This window comes from Lagopus muta, chromosome W, assembly GCF_023343835.1.
Source record: "Lagopus muta isolate bLagMut1 chromosome W, bLagMut1 primary, whole genome shotgun sequence".
Classification (NCBI taxonomy): domain Eukaryota; kingdom Metazoa; phylum Chordata; class Aves; order Galliformes; family Phasianidae; genus Lagopus; species Lagopus muta.
Window position 1 is genome coordinate 6283172 of NC_064471.1, and position 27904 is coordinate 6311075.

General features: G+C 43.7%; 1 pseudogene; it reads left to right on the plus strand.

Moving 5' to 3' along the window:
• The first annotated feature begins 10744 nt into the window (after positions 1 to 10744).
• LOC125686393 (ras GTPase-activating-like protein IQGAP1) lies at positions 10745 to 26172 on the plus strand (annotated as a pseudogene).
• The last annotated feature ends 1732 nt before the right edge of the window (positions 26173 to 27904 follow it).

Here is a 27904-nt window from a genome sequence, read left to right on the forward strand (position 1 = left end):
TAATTCCTTCATTATTTTGGAATAATTCGAAAGCGTGTTTATAAGATCATCAATCACATTATTAAATAACAATAGGCTTATAAAATTTCTTGGAGGAGTTAACTTTTCCAGCATAAATTCACTGAAAATTCTAGCATCCCTCTTCACTTTAAAGTAGAGCTGTTAAACCATTTTATAATTAGGGGCCGCTTGGATGGCCAGTGACTGCTAAATGTAGATTAATATGATGCCAACTGGGTACATGCTGAAGCTATTTACTTCTGTAGTATTGTTAAACTAGTTAGTGAATATGAGGTTTTCTAGATTATGTATCAATTAATGTTTGTTTTAGTCTGATATAAAAAGTGCACACTTGGAGCTTCTTCTGGTATAAATTTGATCCGGATAAGGTATGCTAACCCATGTATTTTTTCAGGCCAGCTTCACTCTTTGTATTCATATTTTGTAGACTTGGGGATACATGATCCATTTTGAGCTTGCAGAGACCTTCCAGAAAAAATGTGTTGGGATATACTTGGACTCTCATACCCAATCTACACTTTTTAGAATTTTATTGCAATGTCTCCAGGCAGTTTTGATCCACCATGAGACATCTTTATTAATTCACGATTTCATGGAGCCACAACCACAGTGCATCCACAGGGCTTCAGAAATTCTGTGTTGATAGGACTTGGAAAGAATTCCTAGGCAGGATAATGGTTTCCTGCTGTATGCACTTTCTTATATACAGCACTACAAAAGCATAGCATCTGCATATGTCTGCAACTAGTAAACTGTTCTTAATGTTTCTGTTCAGTGAATTTCATTGTAGTTTCCGATCAGTCCACTTTTATCCTTTGGAAAATGGGTTTTAAGCTACTATGTTGTTTTTCAGCAATACGTCACTGCATTTGCTGAAGAGTATAGAACATCCACTACAGAAGATGAAAGACACTGTCATGCTTTTGAAATGGTTAATTTTGTCTTTGTCAAATAAAAATATACGTGCTTCTAAGCAAGCTGAATTTGAACAAGTGAGACAGTATGTATTGTGCTCTTGATCATTCTATTGTGACCAAGCACAATCTGCTCTGGAAGAAAACATCTCTTCCTCTCAAATAGAAACATTTGATTTTTAGCTATGTGTCTTTAAATAACTTTAAATGTCATGGTGCCTCCTTTGAAATCTCTGTTCCTGCAGCCTGTGTTCCTGCCTTGCCCATACAGATCTTGTTTACCATGAGTAGTTGCTATTAGTATTCATTATGTGGTAGTTTCTAGGTGCTAATGGCAGTTACTATTTTGGATGTATTTAGCTTGTTGTGTGTAATAATATAATTACTAAAATTAAAACCTTTTCTATCGGAGGTGCACGGGTAAGAAGTGAAAAGCTTTGGAAAAGGAAGTTAAATAGACAAGAAGTGAGGAAAGTTATTCTGACAGCGAGACATTTCATATGTCAGCAAAGCAGAAGGAGAGGAAGGTGTAAATGTGAGAAGCCAAGGGAGCAGCAGGGTACCGCATTTGGTGTGTGAGATGACAGGGTTTAGCAGTAGGGGTGGTGAGGGAGATGGCTGGACGTGGAGATGCTATATGGGACGAATTGTCTGAATTTGCTAACAGCTTGTATGTTATGACAGAAATAAACTGTTGCAATCCTTTTTTTTCCCACTATTGGAGTGGGCACATGTAAATTTCATATGGTGTTTGCTGTCAACTTCATCTTCTCAGCTAGCACCTTAGGATGTAAGCAATAACTTCTTCACCATATAAAATCCTCTTGTCTTAAATATCCTGCTTTTATTCTTTCCTTAGAGAGATAGGAGAAAGAAAGAAAACTAAACCTCCCTTCTTTGTTTCAAGTTCCGCTTGTAAATATGCAGAAAGCTACAGAAAGTGGGAGGCGATGGAAGATAATAATCTACAGAGAAGAAATGAGACAATGTCAGCAAACCTTGGTATCTTTCAGGCGAGTAGGCAACCTGACAAACATAAATCACATAAACTGTGCCAGCATTAAAAATGCAACTCCTCCTGCTTATAAACAGATCTGGATTGGTTTTGTTTGTGGCTGTTGGTTGTTTTTTACATTATCTGTCCTTTTAGAAAGGATAAACAAAAAAATCAGACATTTTATACTTATTTTTTATTTTTTTTAGCTTGCATTTCTCTGCTAGCAGTCTATTTGACTGAATTGTTTTGGAAGCTGACTCAGAAACAAATAACTCATCCAATAAAGCTCTTTATCTGCTGCCTATAATTAGCATTATTCAAGTATATCATGGAAATTCTGTCAGAAGGTACCTAACAACCAGTATTTTGCAAAAACTTCAAGAAGGGATTTTGAGTATTAATTATATTTAAGCAAAATCTTTGCAGATTCTCATTACTTGGAAAGCTAATAAACCAGTTATTGATTTGTTAAAAAAAAACAAACAAACAAACAAAAAAAAACCACAATACAACAACCTTCATTTGTATAGAATGTGAAATGATGAGATTATTTGTAAATGATAGTGATGCAAGAGAGCTGTAAAGCAATTACAAGATATTAAGGCATACCTCTTTGGATATTCTGAAGATCTCACTTTTGCAGTTTTTGCTGGTAATTTTTTCCTAAACTCCTCCTAACTCTTTGGCATGATTTCTAAAGCAAGATCACTAGAACTGAAATTATTCTGTTAGTTTATTTTAGTAACACCAATGGCAGAGAAATAGTATTTCCTTTTATACTTAGTAATTTCATGATTATGTGCTCTATGATCATAGTGCTCCCCTGTATGAGGAGCCGATAATGAACAAAACAGAGAAGCTGCAATAGATGAAAACTGGCATCTGTACACCAGCAGTTCCCTAGCAAGTCATTGGTGGTACTAATCTGTGGTGGTAGTGAACTGGGATAAGCTGAGATATCTGCAAAATAATTAGCTGCTCTAGCTGAAACAATGGCATAAAAAAGGTCAAACCAGTTCAGTTTCATCCATTAAAAGTTATCGGATTTATCCATCACATTTTTTCACATAAATCATTTGAGTTTGCCCTTATACTATGACTACCACCATTTTCCATGCAAGAAAATAAATGAATCTGTACTTACATTAAATGCATTTAATAGAGAAGATAATTAGGTTTCGTTTGCTGTATGCTAGTGAAATAACTATCAGAACACGCAATAGTCCTTTCAAATGTAGAAAAAAGGGGAAAAGGTGATACAAAACTTAATTTTTTCATCTGGTATTAGTGCAATATATTTTGAGTTTAAAAAAAAGTCTTTTGTTCTGATGATGGTCATGTGTATATAATTTTTCAGTTAACTGAAAAAGAGATGTTTAGGAAAGGCAAGAAGTATATCAGATGTAGAATAACTGTTGGTTTATGCCTTCAGTAAATAGGCAGTGGTGATTCTGCCTTCACCTGGCCTACTTCTCTTACTCCAGAGTCACGTTATGCTTAGCACAACCTATAAGACAAAAATTGGGGCACAAATCTTTTTCTAGCTTTGTTTAGTCAAAAGGCGAGCAGTGTTCCCTCCAGCCTGGAAAGCCTGGGCTTTGCCATGCCAAACATCTCTGAGCACAGGCTTCACTGACGTTCTGCTCCTTCTTCCTCTGACCCGGTTACTGTCTGGCACAACATGGCAGAGTGTCAAAATAGTAGCATATGCTAGAAAATATCCATAATTCATCCCATACCTCTGCTGTCAGGCAATTTGTGCATGTTCATTTGGTTTTTCTTTAACAGCATATGCCATTTAGAAGCATCATGGGCTGTGAAATTCAGGTTCTCTTTTTGGATGTGTTTCTTTTGCTGTTTCCAAGATTTGTGATCTGGTAGAAATTGGCTTTTTTCCGCCACTTTTTAAACTTATATTTCAGGACACAGAACTGGGAAATTGATTTTTCCACTGCATTCTAAAGAGTGCAGACTTCAGACTTGGCTCATCTTTGTTCCCAGATTCCCTGTCACTCCATGCTGCAAGTAGCATCTCCTCTGTAAGGCTGATGACATTCTCCATTGCTTTGTGTGTGCTGCCACAGCCTGTGTCCCCTTGTCCTCATACCACTTGGTTACAGTCCCTCTCACAGCCACACACACAGTGCCATAGTCAATCTGGGGCTGGCCTGACCCTAAATGCGGGTGTCACTTGGGTTTCTGTAGGAGACACAATCGTGTGTATGAACGGCTGTTAACAACCAGCCAGGGTGCAGAAATGAGACTTGGGAAGGATTTAAGTTCAAGTCTTCAAGTTTTCGTTCTCCTAGGACAGGTGGCAATGTGTATTTTGGTCAGCTGAGATGAACTGCCTTGGTAAGCCCATCCTGTCACTGTTTCTGTGGCACTGAGCTCCTGAGACAGCAAACTGTGACATGCAGTGCTCATAATTCAATTTATCTAAGTCATAACATGATTTTTTTATCACTTGATTATTTCCAGTCTCATTTATTTTGTAGCCCCTGAAGTAAGGGAAAGGAAGGAGGTAAGCATAGGGCTTGTGTCTTGGGATGCCTTGGATGTGTCCCTGGAGAGAAGTTACTGAATTGCAGCTGTGAAAACAAACTCAGCTGCTGCCCTACAAGGGAAGTGTCAGGGCTTTATAGGTACTGGATATTGATACAAATTCTCAGCTTAGGGAATTTAATATGTTTTGTGCTGTATATATCTGCTTGAGCTCAGCTCTTCCTCTGCCTGAATACCTTGGCAAGTGTTTCATGTATAAAGCCAGTCCGGTCCTGAGGGGTTTCATCTGTTGACTTTCAAAGCAGTGTTTTAGGGGCCTGGTTCAAGCGCAATATTGAACAGCAGGGACAAAGCTGGAAGCACAGGTTGCCAAATTCTGCCTTTGCTTTTCACGTGTAACGGTCACCAAGTGACATTGAATAAAAAAACCGGATCTTTCCAGACCTGAGACTACACCTTGGGTTACAGATTTATCCTTGTCCTCATGCTCTCTTTCACTGGTCAAAAACTTTTGCATTATCTTTTTCTGCACAGTGAAGCAGCTTCAGCAATAAGGTTGAAGTCTGTCCATTTTCCCAGTTGCAGCACGTGATTTGTAAGCTAGATTAATTTGTGCAGAAAACTTGTAGCTGAAGGGGAGGCCTTGACTCCCAAGCACCATATTCAGAGTGGGACTGTAATTGGTCAGAGTGAGGCAGCAGCTGTTAGAATTTGCTCCAAATATTTGTAAATTGTGTTCTACCAAGACAGGCCATTGGTCCAGTAGCAGCCATGCGTGCTATGGCATTACCCCATGACTGAATGCAATGAGTAATAATTTTCAGTGTGTCCACCTCTGGACTGCTCTATGTAGTTGTGTTATGCAGAAATGTTCAAATTGCCAAGCTCCAATGTGCCTGAGCATCCCAGAGAGACTGCTTGGTCAGGACTAAGGGAACACTGAAGCATCAAAAAAATTATTCCATCACTGGGCAATGCGGCTCCCTCTGGGCTACAGCCCTTCATTGCTCCTATCTGCTCAGTGTTATTATCTGTCTTCTTATGGTATTTCTTTAGACTGTGTGTTTTTCAGAGTCAGGAATTTACTGAGTAGATACACAATTTCTATGTTCCAGTGAGAGCTTTTGGGTGGTTCCGTATCATGCATGACAATAAATATCAGAAAGCTTAGTCTTCTCAAGAATACATGTATACCAAGAATTAGGAAAAATTACCAGAGAACTGATCACTTATTGTTCATTCAACAAGGTCGAACTGATCCACAGTCTTGTGTTTTTCCATATCAAGTAAGCTATATAAAAATATTGTGTAAAAAGGGATGCTCAGAATTATTCCCTTAAGAGAGAGCCCAGTAGAGGGAAAAAGAAACTTCCAGTTTGGTTTCCAATTTGAGAGGTCCCTTTGTGATCCTTGATTTTGCAGTAATGAAACCTGAGAGCTGTTTTCCATCCTTTCATTTACACGTTTTTATCATGCACAGCATGATGCTTATAAACTGGACTGTAGCCACAGTTAGAACTCCTGTGGGGAGGATAAGTGCCCATTTTCCTAATAATAATAATGCATTTTCTAGCTTCCAGAAAATTAATCTCTCAGCAACTGCACCATTTCCTATTAACTGGATAACAGTTGATGGTGTTTTAGCTAAATAGGTAGGGTTTCTGGAGAAATGGGAAGATCCATTCTAATTCTGCAGTGCTCATACATTAGCGTTCTCAGTGCCTTTGTAGGCAAAATCTTCCCTGTAAATAGGCCCATTGAGTAGTAGGTAATAATGAGGTATCAGTGCTTCATTTCTTTCATCACTGAGTTGGGCTTTGAGATGCATGACTCAGGAAGTATGCACTATGAAGACGTGGTGTTTGGTGATTGAGCAGAGTGGAACATGGCTTCCTTCTACAGCATCAGTAGTAGGGCGGGCCTGTGGAAAGCATCCAGAGACAGATCTTAAAAAGTTTCCCGCTTTTCCTGGAGGCAGTAACATCTCCTGCTTGAAGAGGCTGCAAAACAGTGAACTGAAAGTAATGTAAAGCTACTAGCTTGTTCAAAGACAGAGCAAGATCAGTCCTAGCCCAGAAAGAGGTGTGAGGCTGTGATAGGAAGATACTGTGCAGAACTAATATGGGACTTGTTTACAACTGCTGGGTTAGACATTTATATCAGGTGAGCAATTACTGTCTGATTTTCCATCTGCTGCTTCTAAATGAAAGTAAGAGGTATAATGCTTTGTGAAGGCCAAAATCCTTTGGTCACAATAATTCAAATATCTCTGAAAAAGCAGAGTCTCAGGTGAAGTAAGATCTCCTAAGGCATCCCAGTACTGAGAAACAGAGAACAGACCAATAAATCACAAGCCAACTACAAGCAAATAGCTTTGTTGACAGACTGTTTCTTACTAGCTGCTCTTACTTCTTACGTAAGGTGGAATGTATAGAATTTGGTCTGGACCCAGATAACGCATTTGCCTGGTTTTCTAAAGGCTTTGTTCTCTATCTTCTGCCTTCACCCTTTTCAGTCTTTCAGCATATGCAGAAGATGTTAAGTGAGCCAATCTATGTATCCAGTCTGGTCTGTGCATCAGACTCCATATACTGAGTTCTTACTGGATTCTACCATATGTAACCTAGTTGAGATGTGTAATGCACTTGGAACGCTGGAGCAAGAGATCTCTGCAAGACAAATGAATAAATACAAAGTAAGGAATGACACTTCAATATATAAATGGGGGCATGTAGGTGAAATAGTGCTTGGGAGTATGACCTCGGCATAACTGGTACTTCTGATACAAATCTGGTTTTACCATTTGGGTAATTGCTCTGTTCACTTGCATAATAATTAGATGAATGTGTTTAAGAGACACTAGTAGTTACTAATTCTTTAATGTACCGTGCCATTTCAGGAGAGGGACACAAACTCCCTACATCACAAATGTGGCTTTTTTTGTTGTTGTTTTTGTTAGGTGCACACCTAACACTGGGTAGCAGTTAACCCCTAGCCCTTTGTTAGAGTTAGGGTTAGGGTTAACCTTTAAGTTAAAGTTTGTTTGGCCAAAGAGAGTGTCCTGCATCAGTTTCCCAGCTCCTTCCGGGCGTGAGATTTTCCACCTCCATTCCCGTGGGAGCTGTGATGGGACTTGCAATGTCTGCGGCTTCCCCGGAATTACTTTCTCCAGGCTGATTCCTAGGTCCTGGCATTTCTGGAATGCAAAGAACACATCTCTGTCCAGTTTCCTCACCAGCTCCTGCAGAGGTGTCTCTGACAGCTGTCCCCTTCAAGGAAGAACACAGCAGTAGCCTGGCTGGGCTTAGTGGATGGGATGTGACGGGAGCGCAGCCTGAGCCAGGACTTGAATGAGGAGCTCCAGTAACCGCCGGCACGTGTTCTTTAGTCCCCCAGGTCCTCCAGAGCTGCGCCGAGTTCATCGAGCAGCATGGCGTGGTGCAGGGGATATACCGCCTGTCCGGCGTGGCGTCCAACGTCCAGAGACTGCGGTAAGAGTGCTGTGACTGACAGACACAGCTGCCAGCAGGGGCACATGTCCTGTTGCGGGTGTTCAGAGGCCTGCGGGCCATGCCTTAGCACAAGGAAAAGGTCTTCTTTGGGAACATCCCATCCAGCACGGCTGACGTGGTGCTGGTGGCCGAGTGTTTGTGTTCTCCTGTACATCAGGAAGCCCTTCCAACTCTTGATTGCATTGGGTGTGGCTTTTGACTTGCTTTCCTCTTTCTCAACCATTTTCGTGTCCTTCTCTGCAGCCAGGAATTTGAGTCTGAGCAGGTTCCTGAGCTAACGGTCCGCGACGTTCACAGCGCGAGCTCCCTCTGCAAAATGTACTTCAGGGAGCTCCCGACCCCCCTGCTGACCGACCAGCTGTACGACAAGTTCTCGGTAAGCACAAGGCAACGCCTTTCCTTTCCCTCTTCCCTGGGCCTCTTGGGAGATGGCTGCAGCAGTGCCCCCACTCTGAGGCCCTTCTTCTGTTATCCCCATGGGGTTTATGAATGAGATGAATGCCCCCTGCGAGGAGGTGAGCCATAGGGTCATATGGGACTATTGGGGGCTGTTGGGAGCTGTAGGGAGGAAGGAATATGAAGCTGTAGTGCATTGTGGGGGGACTGTAGGCGTGGATATGTAGATTTCTATAAAAAATGAAGCCCCTGTTCTGGGCTGCATTGCAAAAGGGGTGACCAGCAGGGAGAGAGAGGTGATTGTCCCCATCGACTCAGCTCCTTTGAGGCCTCATGTGCAGCGCTGCATCCAGGCCTGGGGCCCGCAGCACAGGAGGGACGTGGAGCTGTGGGAGCGGGTGCTGAGGAGGCACTGAGATGTCAGAGGGCTGGAGCAGCTCTGTGTGAGGAGAGGTTGAGGGCAGTGGGCTTGTTCAGCCTGGAGAAGAGTAGGCTGCGGGAGACTTCATTGCAGCCTTGCAGTACTTGAGGGGAGTGTATAAGCAGGAAGGGGAACGGCTGTTTACGAGGGTGGATGGTGATAGGACAAGGGGGAGTGGTTTTAAACTGAGACGGGGAGGTTTAGGTTGATATTAGGAGGAAGTTTTTCACACAACAGGTTGCCCAGGCGTCAGTGATTTACAGGCTGGTTCGGCCCTGTTCTGTGACTAACAGGTTGGAGGGATCCGTGGATCCATGCTTCTGGAAAAGGGAAACAGGGAGAATGATTTCAAAATAATTGAAAACAGCCTTTACAGAAAGCAGGTGGCACCTATCGACTGGTACAAGATCCAAGAGAAATGAATGAAATGGTTCTCAAGTGACACCCCCTGCTTCCTAAGCCCTGTAATGTAATGAGTCAAATCCCACGCAGACACAAATGGTTCAGTGTAACAGACCTCAAAGATGCTTTTGGGACCTGCGTTTTAGACTCAGAGTGCTGAGATCTTTTTGCCGTTGTACTAGAGGATCCAAAAATGCGACAAAAATAGCAAGAGAGGTGGATTGCTTTACCCCAAGGGTTCATAGAATCGCCTAATTGATTTTATTATATTTTATGTGTTATATTATTATAGGTATTATATATTGTGTTATTATGTGTTATTTTATATACATTATATATTTTATATTTTATTTTTGTTTTAACTAATGAAGTGCTGGAGGAAGTTTTGGGAAAGTTTCAGGTTGAAGAGTTGGTAAAGCTGTTTCAGTATGTAGATGATTTGCTGAGTTGTGGAAAAGAGGAGTCTAAAGTAAAGGAGACTGCAAGTGAAATTGTGAAGTTGTTACTTGTACCGTATGTCTGCAGTGCATTATTTTTTGAAAGGGTACACCCAAGCAGAGATGTAAGGGATTGTGTGCCTTCAGACCCTAGAAAAATGTGTCCAGTTTCAGCAAAGTAGGTCTTGGGCACTGCGGTGGATGCACCTGTCCGTAATGGGTGTAACATACTGTGACTTGGTTGCATTGCTGTGACTAATTGAAGTGCCTTAAGGAGAGGCTGTTTTCTTCTGTTTGTTTATTCCCTTTGCTGAGCTATTTGCACTGAATGAGCTGATGTTGTTGCTGTGGTCTGTGTTCAGCAGGATGGGAAAGCGCAGTGTTTGTGTTGACATGAGGTTATAGCAGGGCTATCTCAGACTATCGTGGATGTTCTTTAAGTAGCTTGAGACTACTGGAACATGGAAAAGAATCGTGACAGCTGGCTCTGTCTTCTATCGAGCTCTTCAAAATACTGCTTGAGATAACAGCAGATGAGATGAAATGCTGAGCAGCATGGGACTTGTGTCTGCCTTCAATAATTCTTTTCCTAGGCAGTTTGTGTTAAATTTTGTTCCATGGACTGTGACAGAAATCTGGATTGCTCCGTGAGGTGTTAAAACTAGCTGACCTGTTGACTACTGACATAAGGCTTACTTGATTTGAGCTATGGAACTTTCAGCTTTTTTTTTAATGGCTGTTTCTAGGTATCAGTTAACAAATAAAATGTAGATCACAGTGGCTGGATTTTTTTTACTCAGGTGCTTCTGACACCATGCAAAACTCTCTTGTGGAGAAAGTTCCAGAAGCTTTCAGTGTTTAATTCTGGCTGTACAATAGCAATTAGTTCAATTTATAACACATGAAAAGAAAGCTGATAGGGGTCTGGTTCCAGGTGGTTTAAATTACAAGAGGGAGATGGTGCAGGTGTAGTAACTAGGAGGTTACCTTCAGAGTGCCTTCCTGGTTCTCCGTGCTGCTTGATGTTTATTTCCCCATTGGTGCTGTGTTAAAGTGCAAGCACTGTAGGGTGTAGAGAACACTGTAGAATGCCACGACCAGTCATAGCTACCGGAAGGAAAAGTTGTTATGAACTACGGATGGAAAACATGGACAGTTTTGAGGCTGCTTCTTGGCAGAAGTTGGTGAGGCAGTCCTCTGATAATCAGACAACAGGTAAACTGGTTTAAAAATGAGTCTTACTTTAAAGAGGGCCTTGTGTAGTCTGGTTGTTTACAGTAACGCAGGACTAGTTGGATAAATAACTGATTGGAAAACCTACAAGGGAATGAGGTTGTTTTTTTTAGGTTAGGTTCTTACTATTGAATACAGCACAAGTGCTTGCATGACTGGGAGCCCAACTGTCTGCCGCCATTGTTGTCATGCTGCCTCTTTGATGTGCTGCCTCTTCAAACTGCTAGGGCTGGCAGCAGCGAGCAGAACTAATGCTGCAATTAGAATGGGTGATGCAGAGAAGACTGTGGCAGAAATGATGAAGCCAGAGGCCCAGCTAGCAGAGGTTTATGCATTTGCTGCCGATCTTTATCCCAAGGAGCTGGCCGCCTTGCAGCAACAAAGCCATGATGTCAGTAATGCCTTCTGATGTCTGTGAATTGATATGGATCACCAAATCTGCCTTGTCTGTTCCACTAAATGTGCCTGTCTTGAGTGTTGGTAGAACTGCCTTGATGCTTAGTCTGTTCTGACGGGATGCTTCATCTTGAAGTCTTGAGCTACTCGGCACTGTGAGATTCTGTTTTAATCTCTTGGTGCTCTAGCAGTAGTTTTGCAGAGCAAGTGTAATTGATCTGTATTCCCCTTTGTACGCAGGGTAACCTCAGCCATGCAGAATTATCTGTTGCTGTAGAGATGCTCTCTTCTGTGGCTGTGATGATCAGGGCTTTGGGTTCAGGGGATGTGAGTGCAGTATGGAGACAACTGAGCAATGCTGTCCCAGGGCTGACAAACACTGAAGATGAGAACTGTCAGAGGTGAGTGTTTGGAAGGTTCCTGTCCGTCTTTGATATTGCTTACATTCCCGAGAGGTTCGGTTTTCTTTTCTTCCCCTTACACTTCAGGTTCTTTCACTGCTTACTCCAATATTAATTTATTCTCCCTCGGTTCTTGCATCTTGTCTTTGCCTTCACCGTTTCTTACTAATCTGCTCTGAGTACCATCTCTCAGACCTTTATCAAGGTTTCACAACAAAGCTATGTTCTGGCCCTACGAGGTTCTCAATTGCACTAGGCCAGCTCCTGCCCTGTGTTTTTTGTCTGAAACTGTCATGTGGTGTTTTAGTGCTTTTCTTGATGGTTTTGCACTGGAGCTGACCACCTTGCTCACAGTCTTTTGTCTTTTTCCTATTCCTTCTTTCTTTCGTCTATGTCAGTTTTAACCCTTGTGTTACTTCTTCTATTTTGTGTTTAGTTCTCATTGCTGTCTTGTGTGTTCCCTGGCCAGTTTTTCATGACACGGTACTTGCTGGTTTTGATTTTTGTTCTTTGACAGATGTGTGGATGATGTGATGAAGCTGAAAGCTCAGATGCGTGCAGAAGAAAATGAGTTTGTCACGTGGAATGATATCCAGTCACGTGTGGATCGTGTGCACTTAGCTGTGCATGAAGAACATGAAAGTAAGTTTTGCTTGATTAGTGCTAGACTGATCCTAGATCGTAAGGTGTGCTAAAACTAGGTGCATGCCAATGAACAATCTTGTTGCTTGATTCATATAGACTGAGATAGTTGCCTTTTGCCACTGCTTCTTGTGTAGCTGAGTTGCCCTGAAAAGGCTGTAATCTAGAGAGGCTTAAATGTTATGTCAGAGCCTGGAATCTTGACTGACTTGCTTCCTGGATCTCCAAATAGACACGGGCTTCCTGTGTGGCTTCAGTTCATCTGATCACGTGACCCAAACAAGTGCAAGCCATGTGCATGCGTGCACCAAAGCACTAGTTTTGCAGCCTTGTATTTGTGAGGCATCACAGCAGAAGCCTGGAAGTTCATGTCCAGCTCCTCGTTTCTTGTAACACTTCTTCTTCCTATAACCCCTAAAACAATAGAGACAACAGAGAACCCAAACCATCATCCATAAAAGGCAGAGAATTTTATAATGACATCAGTTGACGTCTTATGGCAGAGTTTTGGTAGGAAACTTTTTAATTCTTTCACCTGTTAGTGTTTCATAGAATGGCCTGGGTTGAAAAGGACCATAGTGATGGTCTAGTTTCAACCCCCCTGCTGTGTGCAGGTCGCCAACCACCGGCCCAAGCTGCCCAGAGCCACATCCAGCCTGGCCTCGAGTGCCTCCAGGGATGGGGCATCCACAGCCTCCTTGGGCAGCCTGTTCCAGTGCAAATATGTTCAGTTTCTTGTGTGCCCCTGTGCATGGATACTTCTTATCTAGTGTCTGAGGAAGTCCTGAAGCCATAGCGACGTGTACCCTTCTACTGTCCTGAAACTTGGTTTCAAATTCAAGAATGCTTTCTAATGAGGAGCTGTAACATATTGTTGTTTCACAGAGTAGTCTTTTTCTGCCTCTGTTAGCTAATTAATCAAGGATAATGACTGCTTGTCCTCTGTGCCCTTTCCTGAGTCAAAAGTTGCTATGTGTGTTTTCCTTCGTTCTTCATGAGATGGAGTAGTGTCAACCGTAGTGTGCGTGTTTTTGTAAGAAAGGTCTTTCTTTTCCTACTTTCCCCCAGCTTTCTCTCATGGGGAGAGCAGCATGCCTAAAGGTGTGCATACTGTGTGAGCTCTCTAATTTCTCAGGATCTCTATGCAAGGCCTCTTCACCCTCCACAGATTCAGCATTTGTTCCCACTTTAGTGTTGTCAGTCAGCTTGCTCGTAACACCTTCTAGTCCTACATCCAAGTCTTTATGAAAGCATTAAAGAAAGCTGGCTCTAAAATAGAGCCCTGGGGAACCCCTGGAGTGACTGACTGCCAGAGCGATGTGACCTCGTTTACTGTGGCTTTTTGGGCCTGACCCATCAGCCACTCATTCACCCACTGCATTGTATTGTTGTCTAGTCGTATGTTGGATGTTTTGTCCAGGATTCTGTGAGAAACGGTGCTGAAAACTTGACTGAAATCCAAAAAGCCCTCAACGGGCTTTTCTAGGTGAAATACAGAGGTGATCTTGTCATTAAAGAAAGCATAGTTAGTTAAATGGTCCTTGACATGGTGCTTTTTTACAGCAGTCGTACGGTCTTCTTAGCAATCCTGGTTCTTGTGGTGTCCCTAGCATGTATTGTTCCTTAATCTTTGCTCTGTCCAAATGCATTGCCTGCTATAAAGCGTTCCACTTTGTGATTCTCCTACTGCGTGCAGAAGAAAAAGCTGCAGTCTTTGGGTGTTTTAACTCAAGTTGTATCCACTCTGAGCTCCTCGCTTTCTTCCGAAAGATCTTTGTTGTAAACTCTCCAACTGTGATTTAAACTGTTGCTTCTTTCTGCAAGCAATAATTGAATATTCAATATACGTTGCATCACACGATCTCTGGGTGTCCATTCCAACCCAAATGACTTTGTGATTTGCTGTAGGTTTGGCATGTGTGACTCAGGCTTTGTTCACATTGAGCTAACTGTAAGCTATCTATTTATGTCTGTTTTCAGTTAGTTGAACTGTAGTCCTCGCTGTCCCTGGCAGCACCCACTGTTATCTGTTGTAATACAGCTCATAGTACATGCATCCAATAAATCCTGGTATTTCAGAAGTGAAGGCAGTGTATTTTTGAATGGCGTTTTGTGCAAAGCTATAGCTTGGTGTGAAGAGCTTGATTCTGAAGGGTTCTTGAAAACTTGTAACTTACTAGCCCTGGCCATTGAGGTTTTGATAATTCTCTTCTAGTGGATTTGAGCTACGTGTTGAAGAACTCATTCATGTGTCCATTCATGTGGTTTCCCCGAGGGATCTTTTTTCTGCTTTTTCCTTTATTTATTACTATGTCCAAAAATGTGTGGCTTCTTTAAGGTGGAGAAGTGGTCTTGCTTTCTTTGCTAGTGTAGAAAATGATTGCTATTAAAATGTTGCTATTCTCAGCGGGTATTTGGTTTAGCACTAATAGCACTTTTCTTCCAAAGCACAGTTTCGTGATGATGGTAAAGGATTGGATAAGGATTGGATCTTGTATTTCTTCTTCTATCCCTTTCTCTGTAGGAGTTTTGGCTGTTGGGCTTATCAGCGAGGCACTGGATGAAGGAGACACCAGAAAAACTCTGCAAGCCTTACAGGTTCCTGCAGCAAAGCTGGAGGGTGTAACCCCAAAGGTAGGTCAGCATTATCAGGGCACACTGCTTCGGGCTAAGAGAGAAAGCACAGGTGGGTGTAGTTAAAAGTACCTCTCAAGAAGCCTTTGCATCTGTGTACTGAGGGCATTCCTGATGTTGGGAAAAAAGCTGGGAAAGAGATCTGGAAATGAAAGGGTGAACGCTGCATGCTATCAGCTGATGTCACCTGGCCAGTTTGGATCTGTCTGTATGAAGGAAAGAGAGATGCAGGCATAACACGTGGATCTTTGTGAGCTACAGAGATGGGCTTAAAGATATGAACTGCTGGAGATGGATTGCTCTAGCTAATTGTACGTCCAGAGTGGCAGACGTACCTTCTTTTTGGAGATATGAGGAGATGTGTTCAGTGTCATTTGTTTTTATAAGAAGGCAGTGTTTATCCTAGTAGTTGTGAATTTCCAAATGCAAGTCTCGTTCAGTCTCCATTTTTTAGTGCTATTTGTTAAATGTATCCATAGGTGTAGTTACAGAAAGCAAAAGTGAAGTTTGAGAAATAGGAAAAAAAAACTTGTTAGGTGATGATTTGTTCAGAAGGAGGGGAAAATAGAAAACAAAATATATGCTTCTAGCAAGATGTGTCTGAATGCCTGTCACTCACTAGGTGACGCTGCAGATGCTGTGCATTTTTTGCATGGTGGTTGTCTGTTGTGGTAGCCCAGGACTTCTCCTGACTTAGATGGAGTTGCTTCTTGGTGTAACTGGTCTTGTATGTCCAGGGGAAAATGGAGAGAGGAAGAATTATTTCACCTTACTGGCTTAGGAAGGAAGATGAAAAGCTGTATGGGTGGTGTTTGGTTGCCCTGCCTCGGGCAGGGGGTTGGAGATTTGTGATCCTTGAGGTCCCTTCCAACCCTGTGATTCTGTGGTGTACATGCTGCTGATTTTTTTTTTTAACAGATGAGTGGGATGCTATTTTATTTCCTTATGCTTACACAGAAGTAGCAGACGTGCTTCCTTTCAGTTGCCTAAGTGTGTTTAATTTCTTTTTGAAATATCTTTTCAGTTGTGGAGGTCATTGTTCTAATTCCAGCGGGGATTTTAGCATAGAGACTGAGATGATACTGTGTTCAACATTGGTGTTTTTTTGTACGTTTGTTTGCTTTGTTTTTTTTTTGACTAAGTGTAAACCTTCACGATGGCAGTGTCCGAAAACTGCGCTGGTGATGAAGATCACTGAGCAGCTTCCTCAGTGGCCCTGAAAGGGTTCATGTTCCTCGGGAACCCATTTTGTGCTGAAGCATTTCCTCCTACTGAGTGAGAATGAAATAAGGAGTTGTTCTTGGTGTGCACGTAAGCTTCTGCCAGGCTGGATTGGTGACTTCAGTTGACGTGAAATTACCTCATTGAGGCGTATGTTCAATGTAGGGCTCCTCCCTGCAACATGGCAGCCATTTCAGAGATGGTGAGATCGTGGTACAGACTAGCACTGTGGGTAGAACAGTTGCTGTCCTGAGTCAACGTGCTTACTAGCTGGTGACTTCTGTAGCTTGGGACTGCGAGGGATTGTAGTTCAGTAAATGCACGGGAAAGATCAGACGGCTTTGATAGTCGTGGGATTGATGACTCTGCTGGTAGAGATGACAGTGCAAGAGTTTGTTCTTCTAAGTCTGCCACCCTTCCCCAACAGGAATTTCTACTTTGCTGAAGCAGTCCTGGGACTCCTTGGACATTCAGATAAAACTTGTTAAAGGGATGTAGGTTTCAATCCAAAGCAGTGGTAATGTGGAGGGTATGTAAGGAAATGTCAATTTTCAGTCCTGCCACAGAACTCTTCATGCTGGAATATAGTGGCTCTTTGTGCAGGGTGATTATTAATCTGTGTCAGAAGTCAATGTTTCCTGTGTCCTGTTTGCACATCAGGAGTTGTTGGAGGGATGGCAATTGCTTCTTCAGATCTCCTTCCATAGTAACCCCCAGGAAGCAGCAGTGGGGGTGGAGGAGCTGTGCTTGGCAGCTGCTGGACTGTTGTTCATGATGTGTATTTTGTGGTTTGCTAAACACTTGTCTCTTGGAAAATTTCTGCGTGTAACATTATTTAATGAGTTTCTTCAGCCAAAACATAAGATACGGTGTGGTCTGTACTCCACAGCAAATGGTCTGTTAAAAGAGAGACTTGAGAGATGCTTTTACTGTTGTACATTTGTATTTACCCCCAGTACATGCAGTGCTTTTTGATTTGCTGGTACAGAAATGTGCAAACCTTTGTGGACGGGACAAGAGCAGCCTGCTGTTGTGTTAGTTCCCCCTCAGTTTTTGGTTGCTGCTCCTGTATGTGCATTTCCACTTCATAAAGTTTCCCTGAACAACTCCTTGCAGCCTGGTACTGGGAAAGGACTCTTGTTAGTCTCTGTTTGTGTCCACCTCAGCGGAACAAAGCTTTTCAGGAAAAGTGCTAGCAATGCTGGTAGGCAGACAGCCAGGTGGCTGTGAGTGGGCAGTGTGCTCGTGCTGCCTGGAAGGCTTCAGTAGAGAGGTGATCCTTGCACTTGGCGTTGGTGAGGCTGCTCGTGTACTGTGTCCAGTTCTGCCCTGCCCCCCCCAGACAGGAGACATGAGTGTACTGGAGATAGGCCAGCGTAGGGCCCCTGAGGTGCCTGAGGGACTGGAACAGCTCTCCAGAGAGGAAAGCTGAGGGTGAGGCGACTCTTTAGTCTAGAGATGAGAGGGCTTGGAGGGAATCTCTTCAGTGTATGTGGAAGCTGGAAGCGAGGATGCAGTTGAGGACAAGAGGCATTGAGTACAAGCTGGGGTTCAAGAGGTTCCATCTCAACGTCAGGCAGCACTTTGCAGTGGAGGTAACTGAGCAGTAGCGGAGGTCGACCAGAGAGGGACTGGAGTCTTTTCTTTGGAGTTGTTCAGAAGCCATCTGGATCTGGTCTGTCCTGGATAATGTGCTCTCGGTGTCCGTGCTGGAGCAAGGGGGTTGTACCAGATGAGCTCAGAGGTCCCTTTCCATCTTAAATTGTTCCGTGATTTTCTTTTTTGGGCTCCTTGGAAAGGCACGTCCTATTGGCAAATACAGCTTTAGGACTGAGCAGCGCAGATTGCTTGGCGTTGGGATGTCTTGGTGTTTGTTGGAGTGATACCACTGCTGGAACTCTTGGTGGGAGTTCCTTGTCCTGAGAAGAGTTTTGGCCTGGTAATGCTGTAGTTGCTTCTGCTAGTAACAAATGTCCATTATGGCCTTGTGTTGCAATTGATTAGAAAGATACTGAAGTGCTTCCTGTATCCCTTGAAACTGCAATTGCTCAGAGGTGGGGGTTTTGTTTTGCACAACCAGTGACACTCTTTTCCTCATGCTGCAAATGCTTTCCTCATCATGTTCTCTTCAGGACACTCAGGATGGAACAGCTGTGCTTTGGCTCGATGAAACTCAGGATGGGATTCAGAAGGCTAACAAGGACACTGAAGAGTCACAGAGATGTAAGCATTGTGGCAAATACCGTGGTTCAATGCCATTGTCAACCAAATATTCATCACCAACTGAAAGAATGCGAGCAAGAAATGTACACATGCAAAGGAAATTAGAATACAAGTGTTTGCTTCAGGTAGGTGTAGAAGTTTTTTCTTTCAGCAAAGAATGTCACAGCCTTTCAATTTCAATTCTTTCAATCTTTTTGGAAGGATATGTCATTGTTTCAGTTGTGTTGTGACTGGGTTACATCCTAGGCAGAGATACCTATTGAATCTCTGTCCAAGTGTTTGACATTAGCAGATCACTGTGTCTGTCTGTGGTTGGGTAGTCAACCCAATAGAGGATGTTCATGTGCGCAGTTGTGGTGCATCTTAGCTTTCGTTTGTGTTGTACTGTTGCCTTAATTCTATGAAGTATTTCTCAAAGTACTTTTTTTTTTTTTTTTTTTTTTGCACTAAGTGCAGATAAAAACACAAATCATTGCAGTTGGCAGGTGGACTGTGCCAAAGAACATTTGGTCAAAAGCAGGATTAGAGTATGCTTCTTTGAGCCTGAATAAGATCTTCAGATACCCTTCTACCTGTGTGTGTGTGAACAGACATTCGCTCAGTGCTGAAAATGACTGTATCTCGTGTTTACTGCTTCGGTGAGATACCTGTGGTTGATTTTGTCCTGTGTTTGCAGCAGAGTTCTGGAGTAGCCCTGGGTTAGCTCTTTCCTCATCTTGTTCTTGTTGATAACCTGTTCTGTGTTCAGGTTGCTATTCTTGCTAGGAATGGTGCAGTCACTGGAAAGGTGCTTTTTGAGTCAGTTGTCTGCTGTAGCAGGGCTCTGCAAGAAGCAGCTGCCTTGACTACAGCTGTTGTCAGAGTACAGCTGAGTGAATGGATAAAAGGTTGTAGAGAAATACCGTCGATAAATCAGCACCATAGTAGGACTAAGAGCAAAAAAAAAAAGCGCTGTCAGACACTGCCATACACAGATGCACACTGTACTGAAAAGATCGTTGTACACCAAGTTGTCTTTTTTTAATCAGTATTTTTGTGCATAAATACAGGAAGGTATTTGTGTACACTCGCACAGTGCCTTGCTCTCTGAAGTTTGTTGTGAGTCACTGAGCTCCTGACTGCCCAGGTAACCTGCCTCCTCCTGTTGTTGAAGTTTCCTTAGGAATTCTGGCCGTGAATGAGGCAGTCGGTCACGGAGATACCAGCCCTACCCTGAGTGCCTTGTGCTCACCAGATGTGGGGCTGTACGGAGTCGCTGCAGAGTGTGCAGAGACATAGCAGCGAGAGTTGGCAGAAGTGGAAAGGAGAAAAATGGCCACAGGTGAACCCCAAATAGCTACCTGCTAGTGCAGTAAATTCAAGATGATTGCCTGTAGAATGGAAAGCAGAGGGGGAGAAATGTGAGGAGCAGTCTCGCGTTCTGGGTATCTTGTTAGAATCTCATGTTACAGGAAATTGAGGCTGCCTTGTAAACTGAAGTCTTTGTTAAAGGAAAGAAAAAAAGGTAGGAAGGAAATGAAAAAGTTAGCAGTGAAATATTCCCCACTTGTAGAATATGTTGTGCTTAGGTAGTTCTTGCGGTGGTTCACTGGAATCTGAGGCGTTCCTTCTATTGCTTGGAGGAAGGGCCCTCTCCATGCATTTCCTTCTTGTAGTATTTGTATGTGAGGAAGCTAGATACGTGTTTGCTTTCAACATAGCAGCATTTCTGCTTTCAGGAGGCAGTGGCAGTGAACGGGTGAAACACTGGGTGAGAGGAGGCTGTCATCATTATCATAACGTGAGGAGCAGAGAGGGAGGATGGGATGAAGCGACGGAATTTGTGCAGAATGACACACAGCTGTCACGGGAGGAGATGCAGGTAAAGTACGTGCTCTTTTTCTCTGAAGTTGAAGTTGCCCTTATTTCAGGCCTTATTGCAACTTTAAGAAGTAATGTTTCCCCACAGTAGTCAAGTTGGCAAGCTTTGTATCTTATTTCCCTGTTCACTGTCTACTTTGCACGTCAGCACCTCTTTGTCCTGTTGTGGAGAATGTGCACACCTTTATCACCAGAACAAGACGGTGGTGTTGCTGCTCACCAAAAAGCAACTTGTAAGTTTCTCTTGAGCAGAATACAGAAGCCGCTGTGTAACATGTCATTTTTGCATCTCCCTTTTCTCTTCCTGGCTCTTCTTCCTACCATGACACTAACCTAGAGCACTGTATCTGGAGTCACGGCAGCATACGAGCGAGAGCAGTTGTGGCTGGCCAAAGAGAACCTGATGGTGAAGCTTCAGGCTTGTTGTCGAGGCTGTCTTGTTTGTCAGGAATTCAACTCCAGAATGAGGTTTTTGAAGAAGCAAGTTCCAGCCATCACTTGCATGCAGGTATGAAATCCCCTAATTGTGTTTGAAGCTTGTACTTGTCAGTTGCTCTCCACACGCACGCTTACTGACTGGTTTTGTTCAACTCAAGCAGTTGCCACGCACAATTATCTTCATTTTGCAAAGTGTTGGAAGGCGTTTCCTTCTCCCTGGGAATCACTATGTATAAATTACTTCTCTCCCTCTTCCCATTAGTCCGTGGGTTTGGAGACTTGAAGATGGCCTTGAGAATTGTGCAATGGATGGTGCATTTGGTTGTTTAGTTTTAGTCATTTGTTCTCTAGCTGTGTTTTGCCCTTGGTGGGGGGTGCTGCTAAGTCCCTCACAACGACAGCTGGTGGTGGAAGAAATAGTTAAGGCTTCACTGCATATCTCTTACGGCATGTCTTGTAAGATGAGCATGTCTCTGTTACATTTTATTCAGCCAAAGGGAAGTGGAAACTGAGCAGCAGAAAGAAGCATCGAATAGTAAATTACTGCTCTTCACTTTGAAAAGTCGCCTTTTTTCTTGTGTGTGTTTTCAGTCCCAGTGGCGTGGCTATAAACAGAGGAAGGCATATCAAATCCGTTTGGATTACTGACGAGCACACAAGGACCAAGAAGTGAAGGTAGCAAATACTATGGGTTTTTTTTTTTTTTTTTTTTGGTTTTTTTTTTTTTTTTGTTAACATTTTTGGTAGCAATATTTGTGGAGAAGACTTTTATCTGACCTGCTTTGGGATTCTTTCCTATAGATTCAGTGACTGGCCAGGATGTATCAAGGCAGAAGGTGTTGCAGAGATCACCTGCAATATTTCAGAGACCACGTAAGAGATTGTGAAATGAATTCAGTACCTGACACTTTTGTTTTTACTCTGCCCTTAACAAGTGTAAGTGGCTGTTTGTTTTTTTTTTTCCATTCTAGATAAATGACGTTATAAAAGCTCAAGCTTTTATCGGAGGAAACAAAGCAGGAGAAGACTACAAAACCCTCAGTAAGTGTGGCCAAAAGAATAAAGCTAATATGCTTTGAATCTCTATTTGCAGAAAAATACTGTTAGTGAGATCTGCAACACGAAGAGAGCTATGAAAATCAGTTGGGGTGAAGTGGTGCAAAGAGTAGGTAGGTAGGTAGGTGGCTGAAGGAAAAATTCCCTCTGGCTGAGGGAGTGGAATGCGCTGTCAGCAAGTTTGCTGATGACACAAAACTGGGAAGAGTGGCTGACACAGCAAAAGGCTGTGCTGCCTTCCAGCGAGACCTGGAGAGTTGGGTGGGGAGAAACGGAATGAGAAAGAACAAGGGCAGGTGTAGAGTCTTGCATGTGGGCAAGAGCAACCTGAGTACCAGTCTAGGTTGGGGGCTGAGCTGTTGGAGAGCAGCGTAGGAGAAAGGGATTGGGGGATCCTGGTGGGCGGTAGGAGGAGCATGAGCCAGCACTGTGCTCTCGTGGCCAAGAGGGCATCCTGGGGTGTATGAGAAAGAGTACGGATAGGAGGTGGAGAGGTTCTCTTTCCCCTCTGCTCTGCCCTGATGAGTGGAGCATCTCCCTATGAGGAAAGGCTGAGAAAGCTGGGTCTCTTTAGCTTGGAGGAGACTGAGGGGTGGCCTCGTTGATGTTTGTAAATGTGTGAATAGTGAGCGTGAGGAGGATGAAGGCAAGCTCTTCTCAGTGACATCCAGTGATAGGACAAGGGGCAGTGTGTGCAAGCTGGAGCATAGGAGGTCCCACCTAAATAAGAGGAAAAACTTCTTCACGGCAAGGGTAACAGAACACTGGGATGGGCTGCCCAAAGAGGTTGTGGGATCTCCTTTGGAGACATTCAGCAGCTACCTGGACATGTTCCTGTGTGCCCTAATCAGGTGATCCTGCTCCAGCAGGGGGATTGGACGAGATGATCTTTGGAGGTCCCTTCCAGTTCCTGACATTCTGTGATTCTGTGCAAACTTGGTTCACGGTAGTACTTTTGCTGCTGGGAAATAGGAGCGCTGATCTTTGGGGTAAGTTCAGCAAGGTGGACTCCCCTAAGCTGATACTGACTTCATCCTATAGCGTTGACTTCTGTCCTGATTTATTCCATGCCAGAAGTTCCGGATGCTGTCAGGAGTTATTCAAGCCCATTGGTGTTAATTTGACCCTGGACTGGCTGCTGCTTGACATGCTGTCTGCACAGAGGTAACACGTGCCTTAATTTGTTTCCTGTCCTCTGATGTTTTGTCACTTGTTTTTAGTTAATGCTGAAAACCCACCTATGGCTGTAGTTGGGAAATTTGTTCACTTGCTCGATCGGACCCTGATTTTCAGGAGGAGCTGGAGCTAATGAAACTGTGTGAGGAAGTTGTGAGCTTGATCCGATCTAATCAACAGCTTGAAAATGACCTCAATCTCATGGACATCAAGATTGGACTGCTAGTGAAGAACAGAATGACACTGCAGGTAGGAAATGCAGTGCTGGGAGACTAGGAGAGTGAATTGAGGCCAATGGTAGTTAGCTTGAGGACCTTCTGAGCCTGGATCTCACTTACTCAGATTCAGTGGGAACTATTTCCCCCAGAGTTACAGGTTTTCCTCCCAGTAAGTTCCTAACTGTTCCACTAATTACTATGTATCCCTAGAAAGAGAACTGCAGCAGAAACATCAAGGCTTCAAGTGTTTTAAAAACAAAGCACCAGAAAAGAACCCACTCGGGACCAAGGGAAAGCAATAGATGGTATGCTTGAAGGCTCTGAGAACTGTTTGTCTGTTCACTTGTGGCTACATGAGTCATGGACTTGCACACCTTAATTTCTTCTCACGTTTTGTGTGCTGTATCAGAAGGGGGAGGTGATTTTGGAGCAGGAAATGTACTCGGGCTGCTTGGTGTTGGTTGGCTGATGGAAGGCCCCCTCTGTCACTTTGCTGACGATTGATTGCCCACAAGAACAACATTGCTGATACAGCGGTGCCTTTTTTAATTCAAGCTGAAGTTACAGTCACCTTTTCCTTTGGTCCTGAATAGCGTAGTGCTAGGCTTGACCTTGTGTAAAATCTGAACCATGGCAGCAGTGATGTTCAGTTCCAAAGGAGGCTCCAGCTGTTGGGCTGATGCTGGCAGCAAAAAGTATCATCGTTATCAGAGCAGTGGAGGCAGTGAGTCAGCAAAATGGAAACAGTCCCTGCTCAAAGCAATTAGTCCTTGTAGGTTCTCAACCAATTCTGGAATGTGGGGACGAGACAGAAATCGCTGCTATAACAGATAATGTTTCACTTCATGATCTCCTGATGTACCTTGACTGCCTTATCCACACAAAAGGAAGTGCTATCGTGCAGCTTTTTCCCATATTGCGTGTTATTTAAATGTGGAATCTGTCCCTCTGTGTTCTTTGCAGGATGTTGTTTCTCATAGCAAAAGGAAGAACAAGGAACAGCTCTGTGACGTGATGACGCTGAACGAGCAAAAGGGGGGTTTGAAAGCTTGGAGCAAAGAGGAGAGGGAAAAGCTGGAAGCCTATCAGCATCTTTTCTACTTGAGGTATGCAGCTTTTCATTCACTGCTCTTGTCATAGATGCTTACATGTATTGGAACAGTCTGTGCTTCTGCACTGCAGTGTTGAGGCGCTGTCTGTCTTTGTGGTGTTGGCTTTTGTGGACATGTGCTGTACGGGAATTGCGGAGTCATGGCCTGAACCTCTGATTGATCACCTGAGGCGAGCAGTGAGTCAGGCAGAGGAGCACAGGTGAAGGCAATGCAGCTGTGCTGCTGGAAGGGGTGCAGCCAGGCTACAGCCCTCCTAGACCTGTTTAAGAGCTGGCTACCAGTGGGGAAGGATCTTGTCTGGAGATCTGCTCTGCTGGAGTTTTGTAAGTGAGCCCAGGATAGGGGTAAGCCTTCTATTTATTCTCCTTTTGTTAGCTTAGTCTGCTTTGTCAAACTCTCTTGTTTATTTCATAATGACAACATCTTAATAGTCATTGATTATACATGTGCACTAAGTACTTTTTCTTCTTGTTTTAGACTGCTCCAACGTACTTGGCCAAGCTGCTTTTGCAGATGCCTCAAAACAAACCCACAAAGTTCATGGATTCAGCCATCTTCACGCTGCATAACTACGCATCCAGTCAGAGAGAGGAATCTCTGCTGTTGAGGCTGTTGCAAACAGCATTGCAGGAAGAGATCAAGTACGTTGTAGCGTAGGACACAGCCTTGCTGTTGCCTCAGTTTGGGCCGCTGCTAAAATTGAAGCTATTCTTGTGTGATGTCTGTGCTCATTTGCTGATAATGCTGAACTGTCCCTGCCTTCTGCTCATGCTGTTTCACGTCAGTCCTTTCTGTAACCTGGAAGGAGGAGGAATTACCTTTGTTCTTTAGGATTAAAGCCATTTTTCTTTAGCCAATGCTTTGTTGCTCAGGGAGGCACTATTTTTGATCTTCTGCAGTGCTTTCCTAAGATTCAGTCCCATCTAAGTTCTCTGCTGTCTAGTAAGAAGGACTTGGCACAGACTGCGAGCTTGGGCTTTACAGGCCAGAGTGAAGCTGATGCGAAGGTCACTGTTTTCCAGAACTGATGAGGAGGCTGAAAATCAGATGCTGTCTGGTTTGGGTTTTTTACTGGCTGTCAGGCTTAAGGATTCTGGCTGTCCGTTGGCATAATGGAGTTGATTGTCACTTAGGAGTTCGGTGTTTATGACTTCTGGCTGATACGGAGCTTGACAACTTGCTAGGAAGACCAAATACATACAATGTTGGAGGCAGTCATGCCTTTTTTGATGCTTTCAAGTATGAGGATGGTATGTGCCCTCAAACAGGTAACGTCTAAAAGGTTTGCTTAATTATTATTATCTTTTCTTGGAGTAGTAGTTCAGGAAAGTGCATGTCTATGCTTTATTCTCTGCTGCTGGATTTCCCATAGCGGCATGCTGTGAATGGCTTTTGTTGCTGATTGCTTACTTGTTGAAATACTGAAAGAAAATAGTTGTGCCTGTGTAGAACTCCCTTTGTTTCCTCTGTATTTTTGAGATGCGCTCTTTCAACCGTGGTGCCCGTGGTCAGAACGCACTGAGGCAGATCTTGGCCCCCGTTGTGAAGGAAATAATTGAGGACGAATCGCTCAACGTCAGAACGGATCCAGTGGATATTTACAAGTCCTGGGTTAACCAGATGGGATGTCAGAATGGTGAGGCCGGGTATGGAAGCTGTTGCTACTGTTTTTTTCTACAAGTTGCTCAGCTGCTTTGCATTGCTCTGTTAATCGTTCCAAACCATCCCTGGATTCATTGCATGCATCTGTCCAATTGCTACCAGCTTTTTTCCATCAGCTCGAGATGGCTTTCTTCTGAAAGGTGTAAAGATCATCTTGTGACAGGGGTGTTGAGACTATTGGAAGTGAATCTCATGAAGAGATAGGCCAAGAAAAGCCCCAAAGCATTTCTTCTGTGTTAACTCATAGATACAGATACCGTAGATCTTACTCTACCAAGCCAATCTCTGCCCACAACTCGGGCAGGCTGCCCAAGGAGGCTGTGGATGCCCCATCCCTGGAGGCATTCAAGGCCTGGCTGGATGTGGCTCTGGGCAGCCTGGGCTGGCGGTTGGTGAACCTGCACGCAGCGGGGGGTTGGAACGAGATGAGCATTGTGGTCCTTGTCAACACAGGCCGTGTTCATAGAATCACAGCATGCAGCTGTTCCTGTCTGCCCATGAGAAGGTTTCATCCACTTGGTCATCCTGGTTGGTTGGCCTGTAGATCCCCCGCTACGTCATCTGTCCCTGTCCTCCCTTTAATGTGTGTCTATAAACTCTTGATTGGCTCCCATCCGTCCCCAGTCAGAGTTCTGTGTTTCTTCCAGTGCTTGATGTTCACCAGATTTTGAGGATTCTGTTGTTGGTTGTTTTTGTTTTGTTTTTAACACACTTCAAGGGAAGTGGTGGAAAAGCAATGCTATGAAGTAAAAGACAAAAAAAGCCTCAGCGTTCATTGCTGCTCACTTAGCTGGGTGAATTGGACTTCTTTTGAAATGTCAAATACCGCTCATCTTCGGTACTTCTGAGTTTCTTACTTCTGGATTAAACGTTTCTGAGTTCCTCTCAGTTGTGTTTAATTGGGGATGTGTAGCTAAAAACGTTGCTGGTTAACCAAAGAGGTATTCTGAGAGAGAGAGAAGTGCTCTGGAAAAGGGGCAGAAAGTAGCTGCTGTTTTCTCAGCTCAGCTCCTTGGTTTGCCACACTTCCCCATTTTTGCTTTGTTGGAGATGGTGGTCAATTCTGCACACCTGTGTTAGGAATTGGCTCCTATCCCTTAGTGAGACTGCAGTACCAGGTTTCTCTGTAGTGTAGTTGTTCTGCCTTCTGTTAGACTAAGCTTGGTTTAATTCTCAGAGTAACTTTTACGCTTGTTTGAGGAATTCTTTGGTAACTTCTAAAAATATATGGACAGGTGGTATTGAAAGTGAAATTTGAAAACCTTTGTGTGTAGGAATATCTGCAGTTGTGTTGTTCTGGAGCTAGTAGTGGTCAGTCTTACCACTTGTATGTTGACAGTTGTGCATTTATTTAGTGTATGTATCTATGTTACAGTGTGAAACTAAGATTCTTTGGGACAGCATGTGCTTATTAATGGCAGCGCAGTAGACCCTGCATCTTGAACGGGGCCCACAGCTCACAGGAAAGTAATTGGTCAGAACTCACTCAGAGTAGTGTCAGTAAGACTCAGTGGAGGTCTGTGCCATTGGTTTTGCACGTGTTTTTTTCTCTCCTCAACTTGTCCTAGATTGTTGGCAACTTACTCTATCACCGCTACATGAATCCGGCCGTGGTTGCACCGGATGCATTTGACCTAATGGATCTTTCAGCTGGAGGGCAGCTGACTACAGATGAACGAAGAAACCTTGGTTCTGTTGCAAAGATGCTGCAGCATGCTGCGTCCAGTAAGATGCTCGTGGGAGACAGTGCACATCTGAGCATCGTGAAGGAACACTTGTCACAATCATCCCAGAAATTCAGGTAGAAGACTTCAGCTGATTGTGTTGAGGAGTTTGGCAGAGGACAGTGTTGCAAACAAAGAGTAGTGATGAATTTTAAATGTAATAAATTCCATCTCTGTCAAAAAGGAGGTCTGTTGAAAATGAGAGATTGCCCTTTGGGCTTCCACAATCATGCAGCCTATCAATAGCTGAAGGGAACCTACACCCAGGAGGGGAGTAAACTCTTCAGAAGGGCTGACAATAGC